Source organism: Protomyctophum bolini (assembly GCF_963924005.1).
Source record: "Protomyctophum bolini genome assembly, chromosome: 4".
NCBI lineage: Eukaryota > Metazoa > Chordata > Actinopteri > Myctophiformes > Myctophidae > Protomyctophum > Protomyctophum bolini.
In genome coordinates this window covers 33,582,290-33,599,210 of record NC_137865.1, presented here as the reverse complement: position 1 = coordinate 33,599,210, position 16,921 = coordinate 33,582,290, and positions in this window count along the sequence as shown.

The following is a 16,921-nucleotide window of genomic DNA, read 5'->3' as shown; positions in this document are numbered from 1 at the left end:
CCCCCCCCCTCTCTCTCTCTGTTTAAAAGTACAGGAAAAATCTCAAAGTAGGCTACAGGTGAAAATATAGTAGGCTACAGGTAAATCTCAGAGAGAGAGAGACGGCTCGCCCATGTATATCGCCCGACACGGCTTGGGGCTTGCACACGGCTTGGATCTGCAAGCTAGACATCATGTTAGCAATTAGCATAACAAACTGGTCAGGCTACTGGCCTCACTCCCCGAACCGAACCCACCTCACCCCTGCCCACTTTGACAGGTTGAAATGGCTTAGGGTTGACGACAGAGTACAGCATCTTGCAATGGGTCTGGTCCACAAGATTCGCTACACCACCAATACCCTACCTACTTCCTTAATAACGAAGTCCACACCCACAACACCAGTACAGAGGGAGTTCAACAAACCATGTGTTCAGAGAGGTAGCAGGAGTCTGGCTGTTGAGGGCTTTGTGGTGAGTATTTTAATAGTGCGTGTGTGCTTGACTGGGAGCCAGTGGAGTTCACGGAGGACTGGTGTGGTCCTTTGAATGGGTTCTGGTCAGCAGGCCTGCAGTTTTGTATACTGTAGTTTTTGAGGGGATGTTTTAATGTTTGCTTAACAAACAGTACCCAAAAAACAGGAACACAGCCAAGTCCGACCTTTAAATAATGTTGGTTTAGAGTACAATGTTTGACATTTTCTGATTAATTGAAAATGGTGGACCCTGCTGTTGTAAACAAGTGTGATGCTTTATCAGTGTGTCGTCCACAGTAACAGTCTTTGTATTGAGTTGCACTTTCATGTGAAATGTAGGCCTACCCATTCTGCAAACTGTTAATACAATCTGTCAATCAATCAAATTAAAGAAGTGAGGTGCCCCTCACTGACACAAGTGTGATTTTGGGGGAGCACTAGCCCCACATGAAATTATGACTTATGGCAGCCAAGTCTATGGACCTTTAAATGTTTGTTCCCTTCACACGGGTGTAATTTCTTTGAGAACCTTGGAAGCTATTGCAGTAGTCTGGATGATGAATCCATGAATTTAAGTGAATTATTTGTCTATGGGACCCGGTGACTACCGGCGATATAACCTCGCCTCACCAGGCTTTCCACCACCTCGGAGGAAAGCCTGCATGGTCTCTGTTTCAAAAGTCAATATGATCCTGTCAGGAGCAGATGATATCGTTACGTCATGTTGTAGTATTGTTTTGTAGTCGACAGGCAGGAACAACAGGCGGCAACTTCCTTTTCCCTCAAACCAGAAGAATAACAATAAAAGCTCTCGTAGCCTGTAACTTTTATTGAGAAAATGGGATGGTGATGTAATGACTGTTGTGGAGGGGAGGTTGTGTGTCAACCGGTGGAAACGGAGCGGAGGCCGTATGTGACCAAGGGGAAGCATGTAGGAGGACCATGAGCCTTGGGGGTTGTGTGTTTGTTAATGGAAATGAAATGTCTGTCAGTTAGGTATGATTTGAACCAGGAGAGGGCGGTGTCAGTGATTCCAAGGGTGAATTTGAGGCGTGAGATGAGTATGGAGTGGTGTATGGTATCAAAGGCAACACTGAGGTCAATGAGGATGAGGATGTTGAGTGAGCCGGTGTCAGTATAGCAGCCTTAGAGTATATATGAATAGAGAAGACACCCGAGTTCTCCTTCCATCCACTTGCATTAAGTTGCTCAAAAGTGCATGAGGCGATTTCACTCCTCCTTCCGTGTAGGAACAGAGTGCATTCTGGGATGGATTTGCCTCAAACACATGAACGCGCTGCCGTTGACTATCATTGTGCCATTTGTGCGCGTTCACGTATGAAACATTCGTTCACGTGTCATGGCCTCAAACACATGAACGTGCGCAATGATAGTCAACGGACCAGCGCTGGCTCGAGCTGCAATGACAAATTCGGCCACTATGTCCATTTCGCCTCAGGGTTTCCTCCGGGTGCCTTCTCTATTCATATATACTCTAAGATAGCAGCCAGGAGGTAATTTGTGTCTCTGTGTTTGGTACGGAAGCCGGATTGAAACTATTCATAGAGGTCATTCATGTCCAGGTATGTATCATGTATGCAGTGATTAGTGTTGCGACAACTCATTCCAGATTTGTTTTGACAGAAATGGGTTTGAGACGGGCCGAGATGGGGAGAGAGTGGGGACTGGGGAGGCAGTTCTTGAGGTGGTTGGTGGGGAGAGGGTCTGGTACAGGGAGCAGGTTGAGGACTTCATACCTGCAACTTCACAGCTTTGATGTCAGACATGCTGATCAAATTAGCTTTTGCACCAGTGTCTATTTCACTGTGAATAGAGTCGTGCATTTTATCTGCTATGCTGCAGGACAAGTAATCTTGTTTAGTAGCATTCATTTGTTTCTCTGGCTCCTTTTCATAGCCATGCCAGTGAAAAATGTCTCCACCATAAAGTCATGTGGTATGTTTTCTCATGAAAGAAATATCACATATGTTACCCCAACAATAGTGAAGTTTAGTTTTTGCCTGAAAACCTAGATGTTTACCCTCCCACTAAATGTTTATTAAGTGTAGATGTCCTATTCAGTTGTGCTAGTGTAATTCTTACTGACTCATGAAATATTGCTTACATATGAAGAGGACATGTGCTCTTAATTTAAATGCTTTAAAACGCTTTTCAGAGGAATGTGGCCTGGCACTGCAGTCCCCTCAAAGCCTTTATTAATGCAACTAATACGATTTATTTCCAGTGAAGTGCTGGACATGGCTAAGCACAGGGATTACATAGACACCTGTGAGATTTATATTGTCCTGGATGATTTCTCTGTTTTCCTCCTCCTGGTTTGAGTCTACGACTACTGGCACGGGTAGCCATATGTCATTCCCCTGAAATCAAGTGCTGATCCTGGGCCACTTTATAGAAGAAAGAAACTTAATATGCCACTGAAGAGTGGCTGCAAAACCTTCCTCCTGTCACCTCTGTATACATTTGTTGAGTTGAATGGTCAAATGCTTTTTCCTTTCTTTCTCTTTTTGGTTATTATCGTGAAAGAGTCGGCATGAAACAAAGAAAGAGCAACCATTAGCTTCTTATATAGTCATTTGTGGTTTCATCCGTGTCAATTGTTTTCAGTAGTTATGGCAAGTACAATTCAGTGTGCTTGAAGAAGAACATCCTTTAATCTCATTTCCAGAGCTGTAACCAGAACCATATGTCCATTCTGTGACTTGCTTCAGGTTATTGTGCTTTAATAACATCTCAGCGCTGGGATGATGACACCAGAAAGAATGACATGCAACAGCCTTCTCAGATCTCTTGAGATTCGTTCAACAATTGGCTACCCCAGCCCAACACACACTCCGATCACATCCTGCTTTACAAGAGTGAGCCCACCTCTTCTGGATTAACACTTTGTTTAAAGCCAGGTCACAGAAAGGGCCCCCTCTCAGAACTGTTTCTCACTGGGAAAGCTTTCATGTAACCTCTGTGACACAGAGCCTGTCGTCTGCGCAAGGCACATATGCCGATGTAGCCATGGCTAATGAGGCTGGTTCAAGTCTGATTGATCGCTTCAACAGGTTTTCTCCTGATGTGTCCCCTTCTGATCTGGAAATCTAAAGGAACACTTGAGAGAGATCTGGAACAGACGTTTGACAAAGGGATCAGAGAGTGCCCCAGTGTTATGAGTTCACTGTGACACAAGGATGATTACAGACAGACTGCTGTGGTCTCCACAAATAATATCTTTTTGAGGGGCGCTATCCCCTGCCTTTTGAAATTACGTCATATGGCACTTTAAATAGAGTGACAGCCAAGTCTATGGACCTTTAATGTTTACAAACATTACCAGTAAAAGCTGTAATAGGCACAGTAAAAGCTGTAATATATACATTTATAATATGAGCCATGTAATGTCATTTTGTACCCACTCGATGGCAGCATTGCACACCTCAGATATGGATCAGTATTGCCTTGCTATTGTTCCAACAGAATTGTAGGGTGTGTGATGAGAAGGGAGGCATTTCCGAATTCCATGAGGTGTTGTGGAAGATTCAGGATTGTCTCTGACTACAGCAGGCCCCTCTGGTGTGTTTTTTTTTTTACAGCAGCAGATTGCCTGACTCTCCAGGGAGTGATTGCGTTACTGTGGTGATGTATCGCCAAAACAGAAAAGAGAAAAGGTTGTCATCTAATCCTTGTTGGTCTTCCTGCTTCTTTCAGTCCAGATTGACCAGGGGAAGTAGAGCCAAGCTCCTGCAGGGATCATTGAACGTCCCTTCCCATTAGGCAGCAAATATTATCAGTTTAACCGACTGCCAAAAGCCATTTGTAGCCTCTATATGATTCCTCTTGAGCACAGCCATCTGCTTTGGGCTCTGTGAGGTGAAAAACCGTCAAGGTTTAATGTGGTTGTGAATGTTTCCCCAGAGTAGGAGTTAGTGGTAGACTAATTACATAGTGGGCGCAGGGCCTTAGTAGCACACTGATGCCAGAGCAGTGTGTGACTGCATGTCATTAGTATTGGAAAATGCATTGGCCACAAAGGGCTGCGGTCACTCCGAGCCATTAAAACATGAAAGAACATACCCCCGCTCTTCTGGAGGAGGAATTTGCAAGACATAAACAGCCTGTAAAATGGAAAACTACATCTGTGTCCATTTGTTTTCCTGAAAGGCGGCCACATTTGGTAATCCTTACTGACATTCTTTCCAATAACAGTGCGCAGTCCAAAAAAGGGAGTTGCTTTGACCATCTGTTTTCAATGCGGTGTTGTGTGTCTCTTTTTTTCATGCACACGGGTGTCTTAAACTGCGGGACAGTGAGAAATTGTGGAGGCTTCGGAGCATGTTGGGGCCTTTACTCGATTTACACATAGGGCTTATCGTCCTTGTGACGGCACTTTAACTTGGCTGAAACCGGATCCTCCCCTGCGAGTACTGGTTTTGTTTTGATCTAAATGTAATAGAGGAGAGTCTGCCCTGAACTGCATGAGGTCCTGTCTGCACCACTGCTCCATCCAGTCACCCCCCCCCCCCCCCCCCCTGCCGCCCACTCCTTCTCTGCATCTGTCCAAATGGGCCAGAGTTGTGCAGCTGTGTTACCACTGCTTGTTTTAGTTGGCCTTTTATAAGCAGATAGCATACTGCAAACAAGCAATGAACATATTGTTATATGATGATAGTTAATCAAATCCAACTCCAAAATCATGTTGCCTAAAACACGATGACTGATGGAAACCCATGTATTCAAAATCTAAATCAGCTCAAGGAATATAAAGGACCACTTAACTATTTTCTACTCGAGCCCACAATGAGCATTAATGAGGAACAATTATTATCGTCACTCTTTATTCCTGTTTTATAATCCGTCCCCTGTGATGTCATGTGGGTCAACCAATAGAAGAATGCACTTGGCAAGCTACTCACACTGTTTCTTCAGGAACAGTATTTTCCTTTTTGTCTCTTCTCTCTCAGAGGAGGCTGTGGACAGTTTAGAAATCCACCACCTGATATCCAAGCTTTCTATTGTGGGCTGCAAACATTAAAAGTCCATTGGCCTGGCTGCCACATGACGTCACGAGGGAAAGCCAGACATTGGAGGGAATAGCGCCCCTCAAAAAATGTAAGTATTTGAAAACCTGCCTACTGATGCTGTCACTGGCAGGCGGGTTTCTGAACTGTCCACAGCCCTCTGAGACACAGACCGAGCTGAAAATAAATATGACAATAGCTTGGAAATGGTTGAAAATGACTGGGTGAAGTCGTCCTTTAACTTATTGTTTCCACCAGGCCGAAGGCGTGGCCGAGACTGTTTTCCCCTGTCCATCCCATCTTACCACCTGGATCTCCCTCTGATGAGCTGTGGCACATTTGTCATGGAGGTAAAGTGGTTTTGCCATTTCTTGCGACGGGATGTGTTTATGGTCATTGGTCACTCAGAGGGGGATTACAGAGATGTTTGTACCTCCCGAAGGTTGGCTCGATTGAGCAGCGTGTGCCATGGAGAGCCCTGGTGCTCCTTTCCCTGTGGCCTGCCGCCTATTGGTCTGCCTGCCTGTCAAAAAAAAAAAGTCCAGGGCAGGCCAGGCAAACCAGCACAGCTTTTCTATGCTACAAAATACATTTCTCCTATACCAGCCAGGTGTGTGTGTGCCCAGTAGACATTGTAAAATGGAAGTTTTACACTATTTGGTCATGTTTCTTATGCAAAGTAGCATAATAGCTTTATTCCACATTGTGGATTTATTTTGTCTGCTGCAGTGTTCTGTGATAGTGGTAGAGAAGAGATGTACAGTGGTTGTCTGTCAATATAAAAGCTACTACTTATTACAACCTTCAGTTTGTCAGTGTGGTGATGCTGTATGTGGTTAGCTGGTTGCAGCCAGTTTGTGCGTGCGTGCGTGCCAAAAATACATCCACAGGATGGTAAAAATGGGAATTCATTTAAAAAAATGTTTAAATGTGCGTGTGCTCATGTGGGTGGCCTGGCTGGTGTATGACTCCCGGCCTGATTTTGGGCTCCAATCCGGCCCTGGTGTTGTTGAGGACATTGGATGATTTGGATATGTGTAGATGTGCATTATGTGCTCTGTATTGTAGTTCAGACATTGTTGCAATTACAGTACCTCCCTCAGACAGGTGAAGCAAACAATGTACATTTAACTTTTGCATAGCAGGATAGCCGTATGAACCTATAAGCGCAGCTTAGTTGTTAAAGCAAACTTGGGTAGAACGTAGGATTGTGTCATCTGTACTATATCGGGCATAGTGATTCCAGTCACAAGCCACTGGGAGGGAAACCACCACTTTTATTTGGAATGTCCATGCATGTCCTATTGTCATTCGGTGCTCAGGTTTTAAAATAGGGCGCCCGTTGGCCTAACGGTCCAGACAGTCCAGGCGCATGCCACATTTAGGCTCTGGCCTGACAGCATGTCGCGTGTTCGAGTCCCGTTCATGACAACCTTTGCTGCATGTCTCTCCCCGTCTCTCCCTCCCTAGTCTTTCCTGTCCGTCTTCACTGTAACTATCAATAGGCATAAAAGCCAAAAACTTTTAAAATATCCCTAAAATGAGGCCGTCCATGAAACAGTTAAAAATATGATCCATAGAGACACCATGCTATGAAAAGATATCACCCCAGATAATTGTGAATTATCTCCTTTGATGTGGAGGAAGGGTGCACAAGAGGCTGTGAACCTACCAGCTCTGAATCTTTAATGGCATAGCCCTCTCAGGTTTCTCCCCCTCATTAGGCTGAATACTGCTAAAACACCTTTTCATGTCACCTCAGTAAACAGCTTAATCTGTAGTGCTTTCATCTGCCATTTCACTAGTTTTCCCACCCCTTTGATCCAGGGCAGAGTGTTTTGGTGTGATTGCACTATATGCTGTGGAGATGCATCTTTCCATTATATTTCAGACTTCCCAATAACGGTCGGTCTGTCTCTCTCTCTCTCTCTCTCTCTCTCTCTCTCTCTCTCTCTCAAAGTTATGGTTTGATTATAATAAATTATCTTTAAATGTGAGCAAGACGAAGTTTGGTAATCACAGGACAAACACACAGGTAGGGTACAGGTAAATATTGATGGGATTGCTATTGACCGGGTCTATGAAAATACATTTCTGGGTGTGACAATAGATGACAGGCTTAGCTGAAAACCACACATTACTAATGTCAAGTACAAAGTGGCTAGAAGTATAGCAGTCATAAATAAGGCAAAGCAGGTGCTCGATCCCAAGTCACTTCACACTCTCTACTGTTCATTAGTATTGCCATGTTTTCATTATTGTGCTGAGGTTTGGGGAAATATCTATACAAATTCAGTTCAGTCGCTGGTCATTCTACAAAAAGAGCAATAAGAACCATTCACAAGGTCAGCTATCTACAGTCAAAACTGCTGGTTTTTGTGTTTCGATTAGGGGTGTAACACTGTGGAACAATTTGAGGGATGAGCAAAAACAATGTTCTAGCATCAATCTGTTTAAAGTAAGGTGGTTACTTAAAATATGGTTTTCACAAAATACAGGGAGGAGGAAAATGGATAATTCAGGTCCTTACATGTTTAAAATGGATATTTTTGATATGTATGATAGGGATATATGTGTATTGAATTTATATAATGTATATGTGTTGCATATTCTTATGTACATACCGGTATACGTTTTATTTCATAATATAAAAGTGAACAGATTAATTTTGATAATGAGTAGTTTAAGTTGTCTTACTAAAGTGTCTTACTAAGAGCCTAGCATTATACGAACAAGCATCAAGGTGAATTCTCATTAGCAGGCAACAGTGCAGCACTCTCTCTCTCTCTGTTGCTGGCACAACAGCGCCCCTACTGGTACTAATATTGGTACTGGTGCTCATTAACCAACACATAGGCGCTCTGACTATAGGTGCGCCACCCGTTCAACAGACTACCAACACTGCCGGCAGCATTATGTTGGAGTACAGAGGGGATGAAATGTTTCGGAGTCTTTCTGGTAATTCAAAATCTCAAAAGAAAAATTGGGAGGGGATGATAGAGAAGATGTGCGCCCGATTGTCTCAATGGACATGGGTCCTGCCACAGTTGTCCTACAGGGCTAGAGTGTTGGTGCAAACAACCTGATCGTTCAATGTTCTGGCATCGGCTCACTGTTGGAGCCACCTTGATGCACACTGTTAATTTTGTTAAAGGAGATTCAGAGAAGACTAGTGAATTTCTTCTCGGGGGACAACACTGGACTAGGGCATCCGTATTGTTCCTGCCTTTGGCCGAGGGAGGTCAAGGGGCTAATCGACCTACGCAGCCGTGTCTCAGCCTTCCGAAGTTCCGACTACAAACTGCACAGCGTCTCCAGTGGTGTGGACAGACATAGCATGCACGCTTTAAGGACAGTACAACGCCTATGCTATGACAGACATCTTTTCACACTAGAACAAGATGGATAAATCGGGTACCACTGTTTTTGATCAATCGTTCTACGAGCTTGGAACTAAATTCTGAAAGCTCGGAGGAACGCAACACAGACTTATAGTCAAGCAGTGGAGAAACCACTGTTCTACAACCCCGTTATCCAGAGCAGGATATCTACCTCCGTTGAAAGAATATTAATAAATGCAGGACTGGTGAAACTAGCTGATCTGAGATCGGGAAGAGGCTAGAAAACAGGAAAACCTCAGTGAGCACTGAGCAGACTGGTATGAGGTCTGTTCACTACCCGGCCCACTCAGAGAGACATTGGGAAGAGACCCTGAAGGTAAACAGAATGAAAGGAGTTTGGATTTTCCAGCTCTAGAGGTCTCTGCGGCAGTAGAGGAAGGAGAGGAAGAGGAAGGTCTACTCCTCTATTTCAATGCCTAAATTGGGAGATATATGTGAACTGTCCAGTAAGACCCTATATGCTGTGTGTCAAGGTCATCAACAAGGACACACTGGTGGGAGTACAGGAGTCAAAGTGGTCAGAAGTGCTTGCACTAGGCTCTTCTCCACAGGGCAGCTGGAGGTCCATGACAGTACAAAGCTTTGGAGAAACGCACAGCGGATCTACAGTGGAGAATAGTGCATGGGGCCGTGGATACAAACAGACATGTGGCACACATTGACTCTAGGGCCAGTAGAAGTTGTTCATTCTGTCAGGAGGAAGAAATACTTGAACATAATGGTTAATTAAGGTGCGCAAGGCTTGGTAGTCTGTTTGCGCTGCTACATAGATGGTTTAACAGTTTTAATGAAGAGCTCAATGATGAAATGTTTATTTTTGGGCCAAAGTACAAAGCATCACAAAAGAGACGAATGGGACTGCTGAACTTTTTACTTGCGCAGGTAAAAACTAGCATCTGGCTCACTAGGAGGAACAAAGGAGCAGGGTCAGTAGGGGGCATGAGAACCTCGTGTGTAGCATTGAGCAAGAGTCACTGGTTTTATCTCTTTAGAAAAGAAAATATTATTGTGAGTTTGTGTAATATGAAAATCTATTCTACACTAATAGCTGAATGTATAGGGCCCCTCAAAAATACAGTATATAAAAAGATCACACCCGTGTGAAGTGAGGGGCGCTAATATATTAAAGTCTATCTCATGTTGATTAGGTGATGTAACTTTGATGTAAAACAAACGGTGCAAACACAAACCAACGCCATTAACAATAAAGAGACAATATGACGTAAATGACACATTATGATGTACATTTTCCCTTCATTGTCAATGTGTTATTGAACTAAAGACAAACCTGTGTATACTATAATAAAAGAAAGTAATGGGTAGAAAAATCACGGCCCCCTCACGCATTAGAATGTCCTGCTGTTTATTTAATTTGTAAGCGAAATATCCCTTTAAGGCAATTTTAATATAGGATGTGTCAGTTCAATGAACATGAAAAACTTTTGTAGGGTATTTTAATGAAAAAAAATGTGGATACCTTGAGAACCTTATAGGCTACGTCTGTCGTGTCTAGTATCTATGCATACATGTATCTTATCTGTCTAATTTCAAGGTAAACATCTGAAGGCCTGATGTCTAAGACCTCTTACAGTACAACCTTTAACCTGCAGAGGGCAGGCTTGTCTGAGAAATGAGCAGTTTCCTATCAGGAACAGGATTGACGCAAAGAGCAGTGTGTTGGGTTGGTAGTTGGTACTATGTAGTATCATGTACTATGTAGTTTAATGTATGCATGGTCATTGATCAACAAGGTAATAATGTAGGCTCGGGGATCGCTTGCTTTTGCCTGGCGGCTGTCGTGCGTGGATGACGCAGTGTTGTGATGCGTCAGAGTTTATGTTGTTAACTTGTTGGAGGAAGCTTGCCTTGAATAAACGGAGCGACCGGTGGCGTTCTACAAGTTGTAGACTACAACTCCTTGTCATCTGTCCTTATAAAGAGAGTCTAAACTTAAGCCTGCATATTCTTCTAGCTGCGTTTACTGTGCATTGTGGATTTGTGGTCCCGAGTCTAATTACTAAGTGGCGGAGAGGAAATGTGGGTTCGATCATTTCCATCCCAACGAGGCGATAGATATGGAATCGGTCTTGGACAGACTGGCTTGCCAGTTCTGAACTAAGTTTAGGGTTCAGTATGCCACCCCAGCACATTCCATAACCGTAATAAAGTGGCGGAGGTATCCATTCCACAGCCCCAAAACCATGACATCAGCACAGTTGGTGCTGATGGCCCATTTTGGGTTGAGTGATTCCACATGACCTTGGTGTGCCACAGTGCTGCCCTCAGTGTTCAAACCATCCTTGTTGCTTGTTGCATGTTGACAGCAGCTCCCTTCTGGGGCCGCCGGGGATTGGCCCGACGCTGACCTCCTGCCAGCTGAGTGGAGTAGACGAGATCAGAGGAGAGCAGTTTGGACGGAGAGAAGGGAGAACAGTGGGGAGGGGTGAGTTTCTTGACAGCTTTTTGCCACAGCTTGCATACACACACACACACACACACATACGCGCACGCACACACACACACGTTTGGCAGGGAGGAGGTCTGAGGTTTTGTAGGTCTCTCCTCCCACACATTTCCACTGTGTGAGTCAAAGGGCACAGAGAGATGGGATTTAACGATGATGTGTGAAATGTAATGACACATTGACAGTGTGGTGGAAATATACGGCATACATCTGTTGCATGACACATTTTCATTGCGCATCACTGACGTATTTGATCAATATGTGATTAATGTTTACCAAACCTTATACTTGAAGAAGAATTGTAATTGATTCATTTTTCTAAATTGGATTACATTCACCATTAGATTTACAGTTTGTTATAAATTAAAATGTAATTTGTTCATTGTCAGGCACACATAACAAAATTGTCATGCTGATCAAGACCATGGTTGAAATCCAATTTGTGTGTGGGATTTTGAGAATTTACTGCTGGTAGATCTCTGATTCATCCCACTCGTCCAGATGTTTCTCATAATGCTGCACAGCTCAAATTAACCAGCTGATTGGCTGGCGCATAAACCTGCTTCTTGTCCAAAGGGTTTTGTTGATGAGAACAGAGAAGCTGGAGGAATAGAGAGGCTGACATAAATGATAGGTTCCCTTTTATGTGCACGGGCACATAGTCCTATAACTATCAACTCCAAGCAGTACTGTGGAGCTAAATTAACCCAGAATGTTGTGCTCCAGATCAAACACTAAAACGGCGGAGGAGGAATTAATGATTAATAATATGCCATCTGCTGGTTGCAGTGTTTTGAATATCAATATGTCTCCCCTAGGATGTTTAATCACCTGATACCTTTGTGTTGGAACTATCCCAAGGAAACAGGCTCGGTGTCGGCAAGCACAAACGTTTTGATCCAACCCCACGGTGCTCATAACATATTCACTGTGCCCTGGTAGGGCACAAATGTCTACAGGGCCCCAACAGCAAAGCGTGCTGCAAGATATCTGCTGTGCGTTGGAGCTGCATGTGCCGTGCTGTGCCATGTCGATCTCTCTCTGGGCAAAGCTCCATTCATGTTGCTGTACGACGCACATTATGGGTATTATAGCCTTGACAGCCTGCCTCCAAGCCCCCAGGGCCGGCAGCAGAGGGACAGGAAACAGTTGGCCCTCAGTAGGTCTGAACTAAGTGATGCCTGGGACTTTCCCCCACACGCCTTGAGATCTACCCCATTCAACCCCAGTCTGTGCACGTCTTGATGACTTAACACCATGGAGGAGGCAAGAAAGGAGGGTAGGGTGGGAGGTGGCATACATACAGGCTAGCCATAGAAGTTGGAGGGAAAACTTTTCAGAAGGGATTCATTGCCCCTTAGCCGAGAGGGAATGGCATAAATTATTTGTGCTGGCAGATGTTCACAGACCCAAATATGCATGAATTTGTGGAGCTGGCAGGCTTCCCTCAGCCAAACGTACTGGTTTTCACGATGCGTGCAGGAGCAGTTGTTATTCTGGCTGTTTTACAGCAAGCATTAATCTGAGCTGTCAGCACCACCAACCACTTTGGTAGAAATTATTTCACTCCTTAATAAGGGAACTCTGGTGCTGTATTACATATGGCGGTAAGGACAACATTCTCGGTGGGTCTGTCATCATGCAGCCGTCCTCTGACAGTGGGCCTTCTGTATGTACCCTGTGGCGCATTGAAAGCCGGGATGAAAGGAATATGTTAACTAGATGGTAAAAAGAACTACTACCTCTCACATCCATACTACTGCCTGAGCGTAGCACTTGCGGCCAGGAAGTAGCGGAAAGCTAGTATGTTGACTTAATTCTCCATTAATGCGGTGTAGAAAGCTATACTTAGGGTACAAGTAAGTAATATTATCTGGAAAGCTTGGCATCTCCAGTTACAAACTTACAATTGCATTTTTGATTTCAAAAGTCTTATGGCCTGCGGGATAGAAACTGTGCCACTGTGTCACTGAGCCTGCTATATCGAGACCCGGTACTCCAGTACCGTTTGTCAGACCATAGCAGAGTCAACAGTCCATATGTGTGACTGACAACAAGTGACTAGTGTGAACTGTTGCGACAAAAAAAGGTTAGCCAATGGAGTACAACCACCCTAAGGACTACTATCTGTACCAAGTAGACCACTAGATCTACTGCACATGTAGACAGAGATGGCACCTTTAAACACTGTATGCTATTGCTATTTAAATATTTGTGAGAAAAAAATGCTATTTGTCTCAAAGTAACTGCAAAACAAATGCTGCTATTTGTTTCAAACTGTATATACTCCCCATTTTCAACAGTTTTATTGTATTTTGACACTTGCTTTGGCAATGTAAACATATGTTTTCTCTTGCCAATAAAGCTCCTTTGAATTTAATTGACTAGGGTCATTGAGGATCCTCTGGGCCCTCACCAGGTCTGTTCTCCTGGGTGTATACAGGTCCTGCATAGTGTGCAGCACAGTAGATGTGCTGCGTGCGGTTTAAACCTCCCTCAGTGTGTAGGCAGGGATGCAGCCTGTCAGAGTACTCTCATGGTGCACCTGTAGAAGGAGTATCCTGGAGTTCATGCCAAACCGCCTGAGTCTGCAGAGAGGAAGTTGTCTCGTTGCCTTGATGATGGTGCACATGTGATTTGAGCAGCCCAGGTCCAGAGGAATTTGTGTGTGTGTGTGTGTGTGTGTGTGCGTGTGCGTGTGCGTGCGTGCGTGCGTGCGTGCGTGCAGCCATCTGTAGTCCAAGATCATCTCCTTTTTTTCTCTTTTTCTTTTTTTTCTGTTTTGCTGATGTTAAAAAGGTTGTTGTTATCCTGACATGACAGCATGATGTCAGGGTTCTCACTTCCTCATCTCATCTCTAATTGTCCATAATCAGGCTGATGATGATGGAGGTGTCATCAGCTCCATATATCGGCTTTAATATCGTTGCTGTCGGGTTGAAACCTTTATCCAAATCTGTTTATTTTTTATTATTTAAAAACATTTTAAAAATAGTAAGAATAGCTCACAGCGTGTCGCATCGCAACATGTTGTGAACTTGTAGATCAGCTATTTTCACAAATTTTGTGCGACACTCCTGTATGATGAAAAAACAAAATACAAAAGAAAATATGTAGATACAAGGTTTCTGCCAAACAGCAACGAGTAATGAACTACCGTATATGATAGAAGTTAGAGCTGCCCTCGCTCTATCGTTCAACAGTTTCTAAATGAACATACAACACGTGGAACTGTTTCAAAACACTGTGTGATGGTAATGGAAAGTGGATTATGAAAAGACTTAGTTTAGTGTCCTCTATGGTCAGTATATTCTGACTGTGGTAAAGCAGTCATTATATGGGATCACTGAGCTGCGATAAGCAGCAATTTGCAGTGCATTAGCGAATGTTTGTGAAACATAGTTAATGGCTCGTAGCTTACAATCTGTTTCAGAATAGCTATATAGGTATCCTATCATGAACTCAAAATGTGTCTCACCTCAGAGTCAACATCAGTGTTGACCATGCTAATTGTGAGTTTTGGCATCCTGCTAGCAAGGCAGTGTTTGCATGTCCTCAGATTCTTTTTTGGAAATTCCTTGCTGATGGATGTGTGTGTGTATTTTTCAGAACCCGTAACAATAGATGTTCCGTAATCAAGGTGTATCATCGGTGCTCTAAGATACAATTATAATAATAGTAGCGTCAGACAACCTGTAACTGTCACACTTCATCTAACTACAGAGTGAGAATGACTTGGGCTTTCATACTGGAGGACCTTGGCAGCCTGCCACTGAGTGTGGTCCCCCCAGGGGCTCTCACTCAAGAATCAGAGAAATGGGAATTACACATATTAAAGAGGGTAAACATCAGTAATCACAGCACTGGGAGGATGCTCAAGGACTCATCAGGGCCCGCTGCAGCTTTTAGAGACACTTGCTTCTTGGAGCAACCTTGTTTAGCAGCTTCATGACGGAACCACAACAATGGTTAAAAATGACATGCTGTAGTCATCATCAGCATATGGGGTTCGCCCTAACTACACCTATATTTTCCTAGCATCTCTCTGTGTCATATCCATGCTCTAAGCGACTAAATGTGTATTTGCTACTGCGAGGGCTGTGGTCACTTGAACTATGGGTCACGTGGGATGAGTGACTCAAGTTACGTTATATGGTACCTTATGCAGACTGCAGCCATCTTGCCATTAACTTAATGGCTGGGTGGTAACGCGTATATCTAGTTTGCGTACGAGCATAGACATGGTAAAGTCCCACCTGTCTCTGATTGGCCTACCGACACTGCCCGTCTTGACTGTCCTCCGAGATGCGAGGTTACTGTGGGAAATAAATAAGAGAATGACAGCTTGGCACGTGCAACAGAATGCAGCCTTATAACTAACTTGTACGTTTTATTTTTGTGGAAGAGGCCAACTAATATTGTTTATGCCGTTTGCTTTGATTTAATAATTGATTGAACACACGTGTACGTTGTACTATGATTTGATTTGGGTGTGTTCTAAATAAAGTGTTAGTGTTGATTATCGTGTATTAATCTAATTATGCCTATAGTAAACTAATATTATTATACTAAAAAAGATAAAGTTCAAAGAAAATAGACCTTTTTACAGTACAATAATGTTTCAAGTTTACACATACAAATAAATTTGAACACACCCAAATCAAATCATATTACGGCGTACATGTTCAATCAATTATTCCATCAACGCAAACAACATAAACAATATTAGTTTGCCTCTTCTACATAAAACAATTCTGGAGCGTGCCTTTGGAATATTACGACATTCGAAAAGTACGAAAAGCTTGAATTTGGACGACAGACAGACAAAGAAAACAAAAACAAACAAAAAAACAAACTAGCATCAAATAATCTTGAGAACGTGTATGATAAGAAATAGTTTTCCATTGTAAAAGAGAGTTTAAATAAGGTGAACTCACAATTAGAGCTTTATAGACAAATAAAAACCAGTGTTGGTCTCCTTGTCGCAAGGGAGGGCCAACCAACCTTATTGTACAGTATGTACTATGTAATGATGGGTGTTATATAGCTGTCTCCTGTTATAAATCTGAGGGCAGAATGATAAACTGGGTCCAAGATTTTAAGTGTGGTAACTGATGCGTTTCTGTATATGTCCCCGTAGTCCAAAGCGGAGATGAAAAGTTCAATTAAATTAATGAATGGCAAGATGGCCGCGGTCTGCATAAGGTCTATAGTCCGCTGCGTCCCCTGCTGTCGTCTCCCACCACATTGATGTTTCCAGCATGTTTGTTCTACATCGACTGACAGAGAGGTTTGGATAATGTTGACACGGATCTGCTTGTTTGTTTGTGTATTTGTTTGTTTTGTCCGTCTGGTGAGTAAAGGTCACCCGGTGGTATGTTTTGTTTGTTTGTCTGGTCAGTCGAGGTCCACTATAGCGGACGAGGGACGATGACAGCATGCAGGAGAACGCGGCACGTGTCTGTCCGCCCTGTGTGTTCTTCATCTGGCAGACATGGAGATGAGGGAGCTGTTGTGGAGGCCAGACCACCTGGCCCTTTTTAGCCCAACTCCCAAGATAAGAGGTCTGGAGTCA